Source organism: Sprattus sprattus (genome assembly GCF_963457725.1).
Source record: "Sprattus sprattus genome assembly, chromosome: 15".
Lineage (NCBI taxonomy): Eukaryota > Metazoa > Chordata > Actinopteri > Clupeiformes > Clupeidae > Sprattus > Sprattus sprattus.
The window spans coordinates 28078390-28085889 of record NC_137913.1 but is presented as its reverse complement, the minus strand read 5'-3'; positions in this window follow the sequence as shown (position 1 = coordinate 28085889).

The following is a 7500-nucleotide window of genomic DNA, read 5'->3' as shown; positions in this document are numbered from 1 at the left end:
AGAGAGAGAGGAGCCTCGGCCCGCTGGCCCACCGCAACACCCTATCGGCCCGACAAGTGATTGATTCCTTCCTAATGCCCTCAAATAAGATGAGCCAGGCAGAGAGGCGAGCGCAGCCCAGCTGAAGTGGAGAGTGATTAACTGTGCCACCCTGTGTCAGGTAAACTTTGGGTTTGTGGCTAACCGCACGTGTCAGGCCAGCTAAATGTTAGCTTGTCAGCCTGCGACAATGGGCCTAAAGATCTGGCCTAGAAATGCCCCTCCTTCCTGCCCTCCTACCCTAATCCCCTCCCCTTCCTCTCCTCCCTCCCTTCAGTGGCAGTCAAGGGACAGAGCATGAGGCCGTTGTTCTGTGAAATATCAGACTAATTGTCCGCTCAGAAAACTACTTGGAGAAGTAGGAGCGACAGAAGCTAGCTATAAGCCCCGAGACAAGACATACAAAAACACAAACACAATACAACACAACAAACATGGCTCCCATTGCTGCTGTGTAAGGTCAAATGAACTCAGATGCCATCCTTCCTCTTTTCAGTAACACTAAAACACCAGATTTATTTCACAGGGAACTCAGTTCTGTTCAATGCTATTTCAGTGTGACGCAAGTAATGAGGTGGGAAATACATAAATTACTCAAAATCTGACACGTAATCAAGGAATACATTAATGGATGGCCCACACAACCTTTCATTGACAGTGTGAGCAGGATGGATTTGAATATGTGTACAGTATATGTAGATGCGTTTGTATATTTATGTGCAAACATAATCAAAGGAAAATCAAGCAAATCTGCTGTTTAATCTGCTGTCCAATCTGCTGTCCTCTTCCATAAGAAAAGTATATATATACAGAGAGAGATTTATATATGCATATGTAGATGTATTTGTATGTATAGAGCATGTTTATTTATCTGTGTGAATGTACTGTATAGAGTTATGACATCCCCCCACTGAAAGAGAGCACAGCTGAGCGGTACATGTTTCCTGTGTGTGTGTGTGTGTGTGTGTGTGTGTGTGCGTGTGCGTGTGCGTGTGCGTGTGCGTGTGCGTGTGCGTGTGCGTGTGCGTGTGCGTGTGTGTGTGTGTGTGTGTGTGTGTGTGTGTGTGTGTGTGTGTGAGAGTCTGTGGTCAGTGCACAGCCTAATGAGCACAGCAAACACACGGGACAAACATGGCACAGCCCAGAGGTGTCTGCAGACAGTGTGCATCTGGCCTCATTAATCGATCATCTTCTTCTCCTGAATATCAATCGCACCGCTGTCCTCATGAAAGAGGCGGGAAGGCATAGGGGAGGGCTGGAGAGAGAGAGAGAGAGACTGGAGGAGAATAGAGAAAGACAGAGAGAAAGAGAGACTGACTGGAGAAGAATGGAAAAAGAGGAGGGAGAGAGAAATTGAGGGAGATACATATACTTGCTGATGTGTCCTTAAAACATGATTATTAATGACAGGGTGTGACACAAAGAGTTTTAATTTTCCTCAAAGGACCAAATGCATAATTGGGTAACACTTTATAATAAGAGACACATGTATTTAAATAACTTTTAACTAACACATAGTGATTAAATGCACACATTAATGTAAGATATAAAATGAATTCCTGTTGCTCTCCATGAACTAATGATCGTGTCACTTTGGCTTTATGTGATAACCTCACACTTACTTGGTCATCCATTAAGGGATGTTAATTCCGTCACTTCATACATTCATGATGTGCCACCAAATTAGCTGGATTCCACAAACGTTAATTCAGATCCTTTTGACCAACCTCTCTGTCAGCAGAACAGCACCTTATCTAACATCATAAAAAACATGAGGCTTTTTCAAATCAAACTGGTCTTCAGAGGCATGTTGTTTCATGACCCAGTGGTCAGAAGAAGCATCACAGGCATCACTCTTACATTGTTTGAGTACCCATACATTTGAACTTTTGTGCAATACCCAATAAACTGAGAAAGCATACATCTTTACTGAACCAATAATACACCTCTACTTAACGGATGTGGTTAGATATCTCAATTAAATGACCAGTTGTGTATAGCCATGAAACTTTGATGCTGCAAATCCAGTTTTCTATTGCCATGTACCATGTTTCTACAAAGCTATAGCAGGAGGAAACCTGTTATTAATATTACATAACAGGCATAGCACATTGCACTACATTCCAACTTGCTGCATCCACACCAGCATTGGGTCAGACCTGTATGTGTGTGTGTGTGTGTGTGTGTGTGTGTGTGTGTGTGTGTGTGTGTGTGTTTGTGTTTGTGTGAGTGAATGAATATGTATGTGTTGGTGTGTGTGTGTGTGTGTGAGTGAATGAATATGTATGTGTGTGTGTGTGTGTGTGTGTGTGTGTGTGTGTGTGTGTGTGTGTGCGCGTGTGCACCCCTCCAATCAGCAGCATCTCCAACAGGCCTCTCTGATTGGCCTTCTGAGGTCCTTCCCTGCAGTCTCCTCCCTGTAACCTGTGAGGCTGAGGTGTCTCTTTCACTGAACCGCACACACTGCCTACACATTAACATCATTTAGGCCCTGACACGGCCAATCCAGAGCAGGCCGAGATCTTTCTGGATCAGTTAAGCTTCCAGTCAGTATTCCACCACTCAGGCATCAGTTCAGATGGGAGGCAGGAGTATGGGGGGGGGGGGGGGGGGGGTGGAGGCAGGAATGTCTGAGGTGTCTTTAATGGCTCTTTTTTGGCGTCTTTAAACGGAAGCGTCGCTCGCTGGGCCAATGCCAGGGTGTGATGGGCCGCTCTCAAATTGAGGCGGATGGATGCAAATTGCTGCGGTTCATCGCTTTTCCCCACGTCTAATCTCAACTCTGGGAGAGGTCTTGATTTCTACTGCAGCACTTGGTGATGACTCGGTTTATTAAGGAGTTTAGTGCAACAGACACAGCTTAGGAAAACTATGAGGGGGGAGGGGATGAGACAGAAAGATAGAGAAAGAGAAAGAGAGAGGATGGATTGTGTTCATCGTCCCTGAGGGGGAATTTCACTTGCAAACAGTAGTCAACACAACCGAAACACATTATACAATAAAACATAACAGATAAAATAATAAATAGATAAAAGGTTGTGCATGCAATACGCCAACCAGTTGAAACCCTTGGGATGATCCTGTGGAGTCCATTAGGAACTCATTTATACAGGTTCTCGGTGACCTCACTGTCAGGAAGTCCGCCAGCCAACATTTAGTGGCAAACTCAATGTCCAGCATTTTAGTAAACCTGTGAGCTGGAATATTGGGCATAAGCGTACACAAACACACTCATACACAACAAAGCATAAGAGTAAATTAAAACACACACACACACACACACTCACACACAACAAAGCATAAGCGTAAATTAACACACACACACACACACACACACACACACACACACACACACACACACACACACACTCACACACAACAAAGCATAAGCGTAAATTACAGTTAACAGCGGTTAAAATCTCCAGTTTCCTGCTGCAGAAGAAGCTTCTAGCATGGGGACTGCTGTTCTTGCTGCCACTCAGCCTGGGATTTTGTTTGCTGTTGTGTTTTGAAATTGTAATCTTGATTTGGATTTTTTGAGTTGTTTTTATGTCTTGATGCACTTTATGGGCCCTATCTTGCACCCAGCGCAATTGACATTGTCACCGACGCATGTATCATTCCTATCTTGCACCCGGCGCACAGCGCGATTTTCCCTTCAGAGGCGCGCTTCGAAATGAACTTGCGTCGACATGGGCGGGGGCGGAACAGAGAAAGCGTTTCTCTGGCGGAAGTGGTATTTTGCAGTTTCAAAACAACGCCGTGCGCCGTGCGCCATTGACCACAAAAAGCTGCGCTGTGTTCCGTTTTCCCTACCTACCGTACCTACCGTACCTATACTTATACGCAGTACATAGTACACACTTACTAGGTACGCAGATTCTCAGCAGGTGAGTGCTGTTCCAAATCTAATACTCTGTGGTGCACTTACCGGAAATTACGATCGCGACAAGCCCCGCGTTCGTCTTTTTCGAGCTGAGCGGCTCTGCCTGGGTCCGCCTCTTCCGCTACGTTGACAAGATGGCGGCCGTTGAGAATGGACAGTGTACCCTGCTTCCACACTCAGCGTTTTGACCGTTATGAGTACAGATACGGGTCCTTTGGGTATACTTCTTTTTGACGCGGAAATGGGAAATGGGAAAACGGAACACCCTACATACTCACACTAAGGATGGTAGGTACGGTAGGTAGGGAAAACGGAACAGAGCGCTGGTCTAATGTGTGAGGCGCAATGTCTAAAGTCTGTAACGCGTAATCAGAACGCTATTTTAAGGGCGCATGTGCTTGCCCGCACAGTATAGGCTAGGTGCACGAAATACTCAGTGTGGGCAGTTTGTTTTCTGTTTAGCCAGGTGTATTTGAACCTGCCGCTATTCTGAATGTAATTAGCGTCTACACGGACCTGGCTAGGTGTTTCACCTAGTGAATCAGCGTTACGATAAAGAAGGACGTGTAGACACTAAATACATTCAGAATAGTGGCAGGTTCAAACACACATGGCTAAACAGGAAACAAACAGCTCACACTGAGTATTTCGTGCACCTAGCCTATAGGACCTATAGGCTACACTTTACTTCTGTCGTCTTCAAAAGAGATTTACACCAATTTTTTGGCAAGCCATATATAATTACAAGGAAAATAAAGTATTTACCACATGAGGAAATCATTGTGATATCCGTATCCAAGACATTTTAAAACTAGGCATACATCTAGCGTACACATTGACCCAAATGATTCAGGTTAATTGAAGCTGCGTGACATTTGATTTATTGTATGGCTTTGTTGCATTTATTTAATGCCAGTATTATTATAAATCTTGTAAACTCATCTCTGTGTATGTGGACTTTATTTATGTACCTTGGGTTTGGTCAGCTGGTGCACTGGCTTGGGTGCCGATTTCCATGCCCCCAAATCCCTGCACCACGAGAACGTGAGGCCACGAGAACGTGTGTTACCTTCCAGCTTGGATGTCCCACGTCTCCGGACGTCATTATAGCGTTTTCGGCACCGTTTTCGGCTGCCCCGTAGCAGAAACAATCACGGCAATATCTTCCCATGCTTGCTTGACTTTGCTAACTTTTGGAGGGTTTCTCGCATCCCCATATATATCTTTCTCCCGGCTTTTTACAAAGCCATACAATAAATCAAATATCACGCAACTTCAATTAACCTGAATCATTTGGGTCAATGTGTACGCTAGATGTATGCCTATTTTTTAAATATCTTGGATATGGATATCACAATGATTTCCTCATGTGGTAAATACTTTATTTTCCTTGTAATTATATATGGCTTGCCAAAAAATTGGTGTAAATCTCACGTCGGTCTCCTCGGCTGTGAACTTTTCCGGTCTTCCACCAGGTAATTCCGCCATCAAAATAACAAGCCGCTATGGACTATGCACTCCTCGCTCTTAAAGGGAATGTGAGATGACGCTCGGATTGGTTTATTGCATATTACGCCCAAACCACACCTATGGCTGAGTAACCTCCTTTGGACCAACCCTTTTGACACTTGCGCTGGACGCAAGTGTGTTTTTTCCGCCGTTAAAATAGCAACTGCGCCATAGAGCCGCCCACACAGCTACTTGCGTTTGGCGCCGTCTTACTTGCGTTTCTGATCGGCAAGATAGGGCCCTATGTCTTTATAAATCCCATGGGTTTGGTGGTGGTGGTGGTCAGTGGTGAAGGGGTGGTAACGCCCCATAAGGTCCGCCTGAAGGTGGGGTGTAGCAACCAGTGGGTCAATTCCACTCTGAGTCATGACCAGTGAACTCCTCATGATTTGTGTAAAACCTTTCATGATTAATGAGTTGAGCTCCAAGGGGCAGTGATGATTAAGCACCTTTGGTGATGGAACCTTGGCCACTGGAGCAACTATGGAAACTTTCCATACCATAGAAAGAGAAGGTGTGTGTGTGTGTGTGTGTGTGTCCGGACGGTCACCCCACGTTATTTTTGGGATGTGGTGACGTGACTGGACTGGGTGAAGGGGTTGGGAAAAAAACACTGCACAGGAGATGTTGGCTTTTGTATACAAAATATATCTATTTATTAACAGAGAAAATATATTCCCCAACATATATGTCCCCAAGAAATGAAAACATACAAAAGAAACGTACAGGCCGTACTCAAAGGCTTTTAAAATCACCTGAACTTGGGTACCTGCTTGTCCTAATGGAGACCCAATGGCAGGAACCTCCTCGACCAAAGCCAGGCCCCAAAACCTGCACAGTGACTTAGCCTGAAGCTAAGTACCTACCCAGGCCTTACAGAAAACAAACACATACACTAGGCACACAGACAAGGCAAATAGACCAAACACAGAACAGAGGCACAACAGACACAAAACAAGGCCAACAGTTACCACACAACACTTCTCCTCACATCAGGGAAGTGTTTTACCTTATGCTTCAATACAAGTCCTCGTTCTCAGTCTTTCTCAGCCAGTCTCCCGTTTATAAATGAGGCACCCTTTAAATAGGGCACAGTCACGTTGGCTTAATTGGCTCCAACATTGGAAGCAGGTGAGCCCAGCCACAATCATTATAAGGATGGAGTCCAAAAGTCTTAAAGGGCACCATCCCTTTTTGCCATGGTGAGGAGGGGGAGAATTCACCTTCTCACAGGGAGAGAGAGAGAGAGAGAGAGAGAGAGAGAGAGAGAGAGAGAGAGAGAGAGAGGGAGGGAGAGAGAAAGAAAGGGAGAGAGAGAGAGGGAGGGAGAGAGAAAGAAAGGAAGAGAGAGAGCGAGAGAGCGAGAGAGAGAGAGCGAGAGAGAGGGAGGGTGAGAGAGAGGGAGGGAGGGAGAGAGATTGACAGAATTACATTTGAGGTTGCGTTCATATTTGTGGGGAAATCTTAATTAAAACATGCATGTGTATTATGACCAAGCTTTTTTATTTACAAGTCCACAGAGTGCTGGTAAACCCTTAAGACCTCAGACATTAAAATGATGCTGTTATGCTTTTAAAGTGGCTGTTCGAGACCCACGTCTCTCAGGCCTCACATGATTTCACTGGCATCGTGCGTTTACAACATGTGGGCCAGAAAACAAACTGACAAGATAAGTCGTTTTCACAAACCTGCTCTAAAGTCCGGTGTATTTAAAACTGGGATGAATGGATGTGTGTATATACAGTATGTGTGTATGCATGCATGTGAGAGTAAGTATGTATGCGTGTGTGTGTATGTGCATATGCATATGCATTTGTGTGTGTGTGTGTGTGTGTGTGTGTGTGTGTGTGTGTGTGTGTGTCTATGTGTATGTGCGTATGCATTTGTGTGTGTGTGTGTGTGCTCATCTTTATGTCCTTGTGTTTATGTGTATTTACAGGCTTGTTTGTACACAATTGTGTGATGCTCTTGTCTGCGTATGTATTCATTTATTTGTACACTTGTTCATATGTGTTTGTGTGTGTGCTTGGGTTCATTTATTTACATGCTCATTGTCATGGATGTGT